Below are 11,900 nucleotides of genomic sequence, written 5' to 3' on the forward strand. Positions count from 1 at the left end.
GTTCCTCAATTGTTGGATCTTCCGGTCCAGAATAGCATCAGGTCTCTCTTCATAGCTCAAATCTGGTTCCAGGGACACTTCTTCTTGATGAATGACGTGTTTTGGATCAAACACGTACTTTCTCAATTGAGAAACATGGAAAACGTCATGGACGTTCGCGAAGCTCGGAGGCAACGCTAGTTTATAGGCTACAGGGCCTACCTTCTCTAATACGTCATAAGGTCCTATATACCTCGGTTTAAGTTTTCCTTTCACTCCAAAACGGTGAACTCCTCTAGATGGGGAAACTTTTAGAAAAACCTTGTCTCCCTCTTCAAAATGAATCTCTGTCCTTCTGGTGTCTGCATAAGATTTCTGACGATCTTGTGCCTCTTTTATTCTCTGTCGAATCTGTCTCACAATAGTGATCATCTCTTCTATCGCGTCAGGTCCAAGTACCTTTCTCTCTCCAACTTCATCCCAATAAAGCGGAGATCTACACTTCCTTCCATACAAGGCTTCGTATGGGGCCATGTTGATAGTTGACTGAAAACTATTATTGTAAGCAAATTCAATCAGGGGTAATACTTGCTTCCATTGGCTTCCTCTATCAAGCACTACAGTTCGGATCATGTCCTCCAAAACCTGAATAGTCCTCTCGGACTGTCCGTCTGTTTGCGGATGAAACGCTGTACTAAAATTTAATTTAGTACCCAACTCTTTCTGCATGCTCATCCAAAATCGTGAAGTAAACTTCGAGTCTCGATCTGATGTGATCGTCTTCGGTACTCCATGCAATCGCACTATCTCTCGAATATAAATCTGAGCTAACTTGTCAGATCCATAAGTAATCTGAATCGGTACAAAATGTGCACTCTTCGTCAATCGATCGATAATTACCCAAATAGCGGTATTTCCTCTTTTTGACTTTGGCAGTCCTGTCACAAAGTCCATGGCTATATCACTCCATTTCCACTCTGGAATTTCCAATGGCTGTAACTTGCCATAGGGTCGCTGATGTAACGCTTTCACTTGCTGACAGGCTAGACATCTTTCAACGAAAGACGCTATCTCACGCTTCATTCCTTCCCACCAAAACTTCATTCTCAAGTCTTGGTACATCTTCGTACTTCCTGGGTGTGCAGTATAAGGGGTGTCATGAGCTTCACTCATGATTTCATTCTTCAGCTCCTTTTTATCGGGCACACACAGTCTTCCCTCAAACAAAATGGCATTATCTGCCGCCTCTTGATAATTCTCCACTTTTTCAGTTCGAATCTTCATTCGTAACTTTTCCATCTTTTCATCCTCTCTCTGAGCTGTGACTGTTCTCGTTCGTAAGTCAGGTGTAATGCTCAGTGCAGAAATTACTATCTCTGTCGTTTGTGGTGGTATTACTACCTCCAAATTCATCTTCTTGAATTCCTTGATCAGGTTCTCTTCTCGAGTAGGGAGAAATCCTAACTCTCCCTGATTCTTTCTGCTCAAAGCGTCAGCTACAACGTTAGCTTTTCCGGGATGATAATTTATCCCGCAATCGTAGTCCTTCACCAACTCTAACCATCTTCGTTGTCGCATGTTCAGATCTTTTTGCTCAAAGAAATATTTGAGACTTTTATGATCAGTGTATATCTCACACCGTGTTCCATAGAGATGGTGTCTCCAGATCTTCAAAGCATGCACTACGGCTGCTAATTCTAAATCATGCGTCGGATAATTCACCTCGTGCGGTCGCAGTTGTCGTGAAGCATACGCTATAACTTTTCCTTCTTGCATCAGTACACAACCTAGACCATGCTTCGATGCATCAGTGTACACTGCATACTCTTTGTCTGCTTTCGGAACAGTTAAAACTGGGGCAATAGTGAGTCTCTTCTTCAGCTCTTGAAAATTTCGCTCGCATTCGTCCGTCCAGACAAATTTGACTTCTTTCTTTAGCAGGTGTGTTAATGGCTTAGCGATTTTTGAAAAGCCCTCTATAAAACGTCGGTAATATCCTGCTAATCCCAGAAAACTGCGAATCTCGTGCGGTGTGGTTGGCGATCTCCATTCCTGTACCGCTTGAACTTTCGCTGGGTCTACCTCAATTCCTCTCGCGGAAACGATATGGCCAAGAAAATTAATTTCTTTAAGCCAAAACTCGCATTTGCTAAACTTCGCATACAGCTTTTCCGCTCGTAAACTTTCCAACACGATCCTCAAGTGCTCTTCGTGTTCTCGTTTACTCTTCGAGTAAATCAGGATATCGTCTATGAAGACTAACACAAACTTGTCTAAGTATTCGTGAAAAACGCGATTCATGAGATCCATGAATACTGCCGGAGCATTCGTCAAACCGAAAGGCATAACTATAAACTCATAGTGTCCGTATCTTGTACGAAATGCCGTCTTCGGAACGTCTTCCGATCGTATTTTCAGCTGATGGTATCCCGTTCTCAAGTCAATCTTTGAAAAGGTGCTCGCTCCCTGTAGTTAATCGAACAGATCATCGATTCGAGGTAACGGATACTTATTCTTCAACGTCACTTTGTTCAGCTCTCGATAATCGATACACAACCTCAAGCTTCCATCCTTCTTTTTAACGAAAAGAACTGGTGCTCCCCACGGGGAAACACTAGGTCGAATGAAGCCCATATCTAAAAGTTCTTGAAGTTGCAGCTTCAACTCTTGCAATTCAGCAGGGGCCATTCTGTATGGTGCTTTCGACGTCGGTGCTGCACCAGGCTCTAAATCGATCGTAAACTCGAGTTGTCGGTCTGGGGGTAATCCTGGTAAAGTCTCCGGAAAAACGTCTTTATACTCTCGCACGATCGGCACGTCATCAACGTTTGCCTTGGACTCGTCTCTCTGGTTCAGATATACAACGTACGTGGTTGTATCCTTCCTTTGCAAGAGCTTTCTTGCTTGCAATGCCGAGATGATCGGCGTCTTCTTCCATTTTCCCTCAATGCCAATGAAGGAAGTAGGTTCTTGGCCAGGTGGCTGAAAAGATATCCGTCTCTCCTTGCATTGTATCTTGGCATGATTCTCCTCTAACCAATCCATTCCCAAAATTATATCCAAGTGCCACATAGGCATCAATCTCAGGTTTCTAGCCTCGAGCTTAATCGATTCTAACTTAAATTCTAAGTTAGGGCATACGTGCAAAACCGTAGTAGTTCTGCCTATAGGTGTGGTTACTCTTAGAGATTGTGGGGCAGGCTCTACTTTCAATTCTAAGGTATCGACACAAGTATGTGAGATAAAAGAATGCGAAGCTCCAGTATCAAACAAAACTACGATAGGCACTCCTTTCAACTCGCCTATACCTGTCAAATTTCTTTGATTCTTCTCTGGTGCCTTCTGATCCAGTGCAAACACCCTCTGGTGATGCTGTTGATTTGCCTGCGGGGCTGGTGGTTGCCTTTTTGACTGACGCGGTCGATAGGCTTGCTGTTGTTGTTGTGGCGGAGGTAGCGGTAAGATTCCATCCATTGCTTTGAGTTGTGGCCGGAATTGGTTCGGTCGTCCTCCGCTCCCACTTTGCTGACGATTCGGACACTGGTTCGAGTAGTGTCCAACTTTTCCGCAGGTGTAACAGGCATTCTGTCCCATTTTACACTCTCCCAAATGGAGTTTATTGCACTTCGGGCAAGGCGGTAATCCTCGCGGTCCTTGAAAAACTGCTGCTGGGGCAGCTGGGCCAACATAAGGTCGTTTATCTCTGTTCTGGAATTGCGGTGGCGCATTCTGACTCTGCCACGGCTTCTTGGGACCTTGACTTCGGTCGTCCCATTTTCTCTTGCCCTTTTGGCCTTGTCCAGCAAAAGGATGATTTCCCGATTGAACATTCGGGTTTGATTGTGGAATCGAGCCTTGATTCGGTCTCTCTGGCTGCATTGCCAGTTCCATGTCTAGCGCTCGGTTTAAAGCCTCAGCGTAGGTTAGCGCACTCTGACTCGCTAAAACAACTCGTATCTCTTGCTTTAATCCGGAGCAAAACAGTTCTGACATCTTTTCATCTGTATCCACTCGATATGGAGCATATCGGGCCAAATCGCAAAATTGTCGGTCATACTCAGCTACCGTCTTACTCCCTTGCTTCAAATTTACAAACTCTATCTCTTTCTTCTTTCGATAGCTTCGGGGTATGTATTTCTCACAAAGAGCTTCTTTGAACTGCTCCCAGGTAAGAGCTGCTATCTGCTCCTCGTTCATCGTCTTCTGCTTCGCTTCCCACCAGAAATCTGCGGATCCCTTAAGTTGATATGACATACACGTGAGTCGCTCAACGTCATTACATCGAAGGAATCTAAAAATTCTCTCCATACTTCGAATCCACTCCTCGGTTTCAGCGGGATCTCCTGATCCATTGAATGTTGGTGGATTTTGTCGCAGAAAAAGTTCCTCTACCCTCCTTTCTTGTTGTGGGGGAGGTGGTGGCGTGGGATCTCTCTGCTCCTCTTCCTCCTCTTCTTCTCGATCTATGTTCCTTCTGTTCCCCCTTCTTCTCGGAGGCATACTATAAAGGAGAAAGAAACATATAACTATCGGCCTCAGAACTAGCCGTTCGTCATAAAAAAAACAAACAAACGATTTCTCTTTTTCTCACTTCGCTTCTATATCTCGTTTGAAAAACTTAAAACTCTCAAAATTCTCGTCTACTCAATTTCTCGTCTATCATCGATCATTATTCTCATCAACTCCTCTATTTCTCGTTTATCACTATGCATCAGCATCATCATCATTCTCAAAGCTCTGATAAGGAAAGTGAAACTCACTAATCATCAACATCTCTGTATATATATATATATATATATAGGGAAAATTGCCTCTTCCTCGAGGGCTTTTACAAAAGTAGGATCCTATATACAACGGTCCTAATACTAAAATGATGCTCTAGCTATACAAGCATCATAGGTACTAAGCACCTATAGATATATGCTATCTACATATACACACTATACTATGCCTCTCTACATATATATATATATCAACTATGCATCTATACATATATGCGCGTCTACTAAAACACGATCACCAGTCGTCATCTCCTGCAATCCTGCTCGTCGCCTCGTCATAATCCATGTCCTCACTCGGCTCCGTCTCCTCGTCCTGCTCTGCCTCCTGACTCCCGTACTCGTCAATCAGTCGATAGACGCTGTCATCACTCGGCTCATCCTCAACGTCAGTGTCCATCATCGGTCCAAAAACCGGCACCTCGGGAACAGGTACCCATGTCTCAACTCCGTCGGCTGTAGTGTGACGCTGCAACGGCTGAGTCCGTCCGTATCCGACCGTCATCTCTGGAATCTCCTCATCCGGGTCCTCCTCATCACTGTCAAGGAGTATGGGCCGAGAACTTCCCTCCTGGGCGTCTCGGGACGGTGGGTATAAAATCGAATGCATATATGTCTGAAAGGCCAAAGTGCCAGGCTCAGGTAGCGGGGCAACCCTCGGATATGGATCGAAGGGGACAAACTGCATCTCAGGCTCGGTGGAAACAATCGGCTGTGCCGACTCAACAGGTGGAAGTGGCGAAGATGCCGTCGTCGATGTCCAATCCCAAGGCGGTAACTCGGCACTGGAAAAGGGAATGAGTGATAGAAACGCAAACGGGTCATGCTCTACCACTGGAGAATATGTCTCAAAGATAGTCGGCTCGGAAACAAGAGGCTCAGATAGAACTGGCATCGGATCAACTGGAGGTGGAGGTGCAATCGGAAACTGCTCCTCGGGAAGTGGGGGCACAACAAATAGCTCCCTTCCCTGGGCTGGTCCCTCTAACTGTCCATACGGCGGTGGAGGTGGCTCGTCAAAAGCAAAATAGCGGTGGCTCAACGTCGCGATGAAACCACGGAAATCGGCGCTCACTAACCGCCCAAACTCAGTCCTCCTGATATACTGCGGCACCAGCGAAGCCGCCCAGTCTTGCCATCCGAGTGGCAACTGTGGAATCAGGTGAGTAATAGCCTCAGCCTCGTCTATCCCATGGGCACTAGCCTCCAACCAGCGTCGGTGGTAGTACGCTAGAAACTCCCCAAGAGTATCGCCCTCTCGCAGTCTCGTAGTCCTGAACCATCGGCGCATCGCCTCGCTGTATCGTCTCTGTATCGATGCCTCCTCTTGACTCTGCATCCTGTAAAATATCACGTTCATTAGAAAATGGATACGAAACTTACTTGGTACATCTCAATCAACAACATACTCGTCCTCGTTTGATATGGTGGGGCATCAGCTATACTAGCCTCAACATTTCTCCTCATATTCCACATCAACTGCCTCATATCAGATTCCATCCTCTCAAACAATTCCGTCATCAAAACAATTCATAACTCATTAGTGAAACAAACTCAACTTTCAATCAAGAAAGCGACAAGAAACAACATCAACTTCTTACCTCGTTTAAGCCGGAGGAGATGGGGTGCTGGGGTTTCGTTTCAAACTAACTTTCTCAAATTAGTCTAAGAATTCAAAGTAGACTAGTACTCAATTTTAAAAGAGTAGAAGCAACCAAGGGTTCAACTTAGTCAAGCAATAGACTCAGAGCAGATGACCTGCTCTGATACCACCCTGTCGCAGCCCGAAAACCCGACACTAGTAATAGTGGGGTACGAGTATCGATACGACTATTTTTAAAGAATAAAAGATAAGAAGAACTAGGTGAACGTCATGCGGAAGCTCACGTAAAAGCATGCTAAGGAAAATCTTATAAAATTAGCCCAAGGGTAAAATCGTCAACATTGTCATAACTTTTTAATTATTAGGAATTTCACGAACAAAAACAAAACGCGTATAGTTCATTTTTCATAAGGAAGCATAATTTGCAGAGTATCGCAGCAAAAGGCGAACCGATTATATGTATGAAGACACATAACCGTGAGTGTATTGCTTGATCTCAAAAGAAACTAAGTAATTCAAACATCAAGACTCTATTATTATAGAGGCAAAATAGTAATTTAATTTACATCATTTGAAACTCTCCCCCATCAGCACCAGTCCAATCTCACTCCCAGCTTAGCCTGCACATTTAGAAATACATGCAGGGCGTGAGTACATAATACTCAGTGGGCAAATGCCGAAAAACAAGAAAGGTGCTCTTAGAGCTATAGGTTTGAAACTTGCCACATCTCAGCAACACACAGAAATAAAGTTAGCGTAAATGAATCTGTGCATGCAGTTTTCATAATCAACATCATAAATAAGTGTCTGCAGACAAAGTATACGTCATGTATGTACCGCATCTACAACTCATCATCATAATTAAGGTACTGAGAAGTAGGCCTCCCTCTCAAGTACCGTGACCGGCCGACCCGAAGACGGCTCACAGTCACCTCTGTGCACAAAATCCCGCTTGTGGCAGGACCGAATTCGTCTCATCAGTAGAGGGTAACACACAAGCTCAACATCAAAAATTGGCAAGTCAAACAGTTCTCAAATATCATTTATCTCAAAACATTTGATAAGCTCATAACATCATTATATCATCAAAACATTTTAGAAAGCTCGGATAATATTTGTATACTCAAAATATTGCCCACCTGAAGTCCTTCGCTTATTCTGGAAAGAAATCAGGCAACTTACTTCTTCGTCTCGCTCGGGCCTTCATATGTCATCATCACATCGTCATCGTCATCGAAGGTTCATGTGATAAAACAAACCTTAGTCAGAAACTCAAATTCTAAATCCAATTTCTTCTTTACTCTAACTTCTCACTCAACATCTATTTACCCGTTAAAACTCAATCCCTAGGTATACTTGGCTTCTAAGGATTCACACGTCCAATCTTCGACTTAACTCTCAACTCGACTCAAACTTATAGCAAACAAGCACATAAACAAGTATAAACACTTAGGCATATTAAAACACACATAGACAAGTCGAAAACAAGCTTTACTCTGCACTGACTCAACTTTAAAACCTCACCAGACTCTGTACAGACCTCTCCTGGGGTCGTAACTCATACCAAAAGAAACCTCTTCGAGTCTAGTTTTATTTAAAAAAAAGTAGGATCAAAAACGCCAAGTATTTTAGGAGATATGACTGTTTTACTACAGTCTACCATATTCGGCAGTTTTTAGCAACCGAAAAGTTTGATTTTTGAAAAATAGTAAACGTTGTCAAAACGGTCTGAAATTTTGTGGGTACTTAGCTAAGACACTCAGGTCTCAACCATAAAAATTTGGGTTCCAGAATGCTAAGAAAAGCTACTGGAAACGATGACTCTATTGGCTACTCACCGAACAATTCGGCAGAACGTAGCAGTTTTAGTTTTACATTTTATAAAACTATCAAACGAAGTCCAAATGTCTTGAAATTTTACCGGTGTGCTCACGACTCTCAAATATACCTACCATAAAAGTTTCCGGGTATTTGGGTATCAAGAACCCCTCGAAAACCGTAGGTCAGTGGGTCGTGAAAAACGACTCCGAAACATACACACAAGCAAACATGCTCAACTCAACATTTATACAAAGCAAACACATCAAAACTCATTTTAAGCACTTAAAGCACTTAAAAACATTCAAATACATCAAAATACTCGTAATACTCAATCTCGACTCTTTTCTTTCATCATCCACTCAAATCTCATAGAAAACACTTCAACGAACATATCTAACAAATTCCTTCTCAATTTCATGCTCGAAATTTCTCAAATACTCAAATATGATCATTTACATCATATAACTCATTATTCTCATATTTACTCTCTTTTTATCATAAAAACTATATTTATTACATTTTTATGAAAATCCATGTATCAACATAAAACTCTTAGCAAAACATGGATAAAATTCTCATAACGATCATAGAGCAAATAAACCTCATTTTATAAAGCATCAAACTCACATCATATAAAAACTCAAAACTCATACAAACTAAACTTAGTCAAAATTTTATTTAGCCTACAATAGACTTAATCAAAAATACAAAGACACTACTATCATGCTTAAAAACATATATCCCAAGCAAAAACACTTAAATAACACATAGACTAAAAAGTCCTAATTTTTACTAACTAACTCTTTGAAATTTTTACAAACACATACAAATCTTTAATCTACTCATAGATCTTTCATTTTTAACCAATTAATCTCACATCAAAACCATCAATTCACAAATAGGGGCATATATACACATATCCCTAATTTTAACATACTAACCCACATCAAAAACTCCAATTGACATCATATACTTAAATTAATCCATCAATCATCATTATCTACACCTCATAGACTCATTTATATCATCAATTCATCATTTAACTCATTAACTCAAAAGTTACCATTTTTAGGGTAAACTAACTCCCATCAAAGTTTCACATCTCATGACACATATTTCACAACATATATCAAACATCAATATACATCACATAACTCTCATTTTTCACCCCCAAACAAGAAAAGAAAAAGAAAAATTTTGAAAGGGGTAAAGACCCATTTTTCGAAAATTTGGAAAAGAAAAGGGAGGGGTGATTTTCTTGCTCATCTTTCAAAAATACACTCACATAACATCTTTCAAACAAGATTTTAGGGAAGACATGGTTACTTACCCAAGTTCTTACCAAAATTTCTCACTTTCTCACTCTACTTTGGAGCTTCTTCTTCAAGGATTTTCTTGATCAAATAAGGATAGATAGTGTTTAGGGAAAGTTTTAGAGTGGTTTGAGGTGTTTGGAAATTTTGTTGGAAGCTTCGAAGGTTTGCTCTAATGGAGGAAAATGGTGGAAGTGTGAGGTGAAGAAGATGATGAGTGTATGTGTGTGTTGGGCGAAATTTGTAGTGAGGGAGAGAGGGGTGGCCGAAAATTTAGTGAGGGAGAGAGAGGTTTGGCTTTTGCAAGATTGAATTTGATCTTGCATATCTTATGCAATATTTGATAATTAATGCTCCTCTCTCTCTAATCTTTTCTCTCTCTCTCTCTAATCTTTTCTCTCTCTCTCTCTAATCTCTCTCTAATCTCTACACTCTCATCTCTACTCTCTCATCCTCTATACTCTCAATCTCTACTCTCTCAATTCCATACTTAGCATAATTGAGACATATAACATATGGTATGGGAAATTAAATAAAGTGTGAAGGGTGATTAAATAAAAATCACAAAACTATGGTAAAGTCACTCATTAATAAAATACCATAGTATAATTATTCATGTGACCAAAATAATGATCATAGCACTATTATTAGTGCACTCACTCAATCATAATATTCCTCTTCGTAGGAAAAATAATTTTAAAAAAATATTATGCCCGGAAAAATTTTCATAAACCGGCATCATTCGATTTCTCGATAAAAATAACCCATACTTGCTTTGGAAACTCAATCAAAATTCCAAATGCTAAGGTCTCGAATAAAAATCATAATAACTCGGTCACAGTGACACACATCACGAAAATCACATAATCGATCAGTCACGTAATTTCACATAATGTCACTTCAAAGCAGTCGGCAAACAAACAAACTAGACATCTCTCGGACCGACTCTTTTCATCAAGGTTCTCGCTCTTTCTTCCTTGACTCTAGGTCAGACTCATTATACCTATTCTCTTTAATAGGTCAATCAAACTCTGATAACTCAGTATCTGTTAAATTTATTCCCAGTAATCGGAAATAAAATCTCAACTCAATTCAATCAGCATCTCTATCTCAGCTCATTTCTCGAATCTCATCATTCTAACTCTATCCTCGGTTTAGTCACTCGTATCTCTATTTAAAAGACAAACTGTCTTATCTAATCATAAAAAAAAAAAAAAAATCTCGCATCTCGACATCTCAGTTCTCTCAATAGTGTTAAGACACTATCTCACATCATAGGAAAAGTACGGGGTGTTACATTTCCTGGCAAAACACTTTCCTGCTTCTAAAGCTCAGAAAATCATTGCGGAGATTTCTCACTTTTCCCAGCTAGGAGATGAGACCATTCATGATGCCTGGGAAAGATTTCGTGAGTTGCTTAGGAATTGTCCACAACATGGTTTCACGGAAGATCAACAAATCATTCACTTTTATAATGGTTTGACTGGTCTGACAAAAAGTATGGTGGATGCTACTGCAGGTGGATGTCTTCTCCATAGAAATACAAAGGAGGCTTATCGTGTGATAGAAGAGATGGCCTCCAACAGTTATCAATGGCCGAATGACAGAAATCCCACGAGAAGAATTGCAGCTGTGAATGAGGAGAGAGATGATTTTAAGGAGAAATATGAAGCTCTTCAGAAGCAGTATGAGTTGGAGAGAAAGGCACTGCTAGCTAAAATTCCTCAGCAGCCGGGTTTACCTGATGTGTCGCAGTTTGAAGATGCTAATTATGTCCAGCGGCAGTACCAATTCAATAGACCAAACTATCAGGGACATCCGGGTGGAAATCCCCCATATCATCCAAATAACAGGAATCATCCAAATTTTTCCTATTCAAATCCCAATAATGCTTTGCAACCTCCACCAGGATTTTCTGTGTCTAGTGGAGGAGTAATCAATGAGCCAAAGAAAGATTCAATGGAGGAAATGATGAAGCAAGTATTGGTGAAGGTCACTGGGATGGAGACAAATTCGGCAAACATGGGGACCAAAATCTCCAACATGGAGCAAAACTTTTCAGCGTTGTCTAAGCAGGTGCAGATGTTGGAGATTCAAGTTGGTCAGATGGCTAACCAAGCAGTTGCACAGCACAAGCCAGGCCAATTTCCTAGCAACACTCAGTTCAATCCGAAGAGCCAACATCAACAACCTCAACAAAATCAGCAATGTCATTCCATCCGGGTGGTTGATAATTCAGTTGAGGATGAAGAGCAGCGGAATGACAAGGGAAAAGGCAAAGTAGTGGAGGAAGACGATGATGATTTGGAGGAGCTTGCAGCGAAACAGACGCCTCCCCCTAAGAAGGATTCGAGCTCTTCTGCTGTTAAAGGGCTTATTCCTACTCCTACGTTTCCCAGGCCAGAG

At 41.4% G+C, this 11,900-nt stretch overlaps 1 non-coding gene across 1 annotated transcript; it reads right to left on the bottom strand.

The window, feature by feature from the left end:
• Positions 1–10,829: 10,829 nt before the first annotated feature.
• On the bottom strand, positions 10,830–10,936 carry LOC130991106 (small nucleolar RNA R71). Its single transcript, XR_009091068.1, has one exon. It is a non-coding gene; the product is annotated as a small nucleolar RNA R71 (small nucleolar RNA).
• Positions 10,937–11,900: the final 964 nt, after the last annotated feature.

The sequence above is a fragment of the Salvia miltiorrhiza genome, chromosome 6 (genome assembly GCF_028751815.1).
Source record: "Salvia miltiorrhiza cultivar Shanhuang (shh) chromosome 6, IMPLAD_Smil_shh, whole genome shotgun sequence".
Classification (NCBI taxonomy): domain Eukaryota; kingdom Viridiplantae; phylum Streptophyta; class Magnoliopsida; order Lamiales; family Lamiaceae; genus Salvia; species Salvia miltiorrhiza.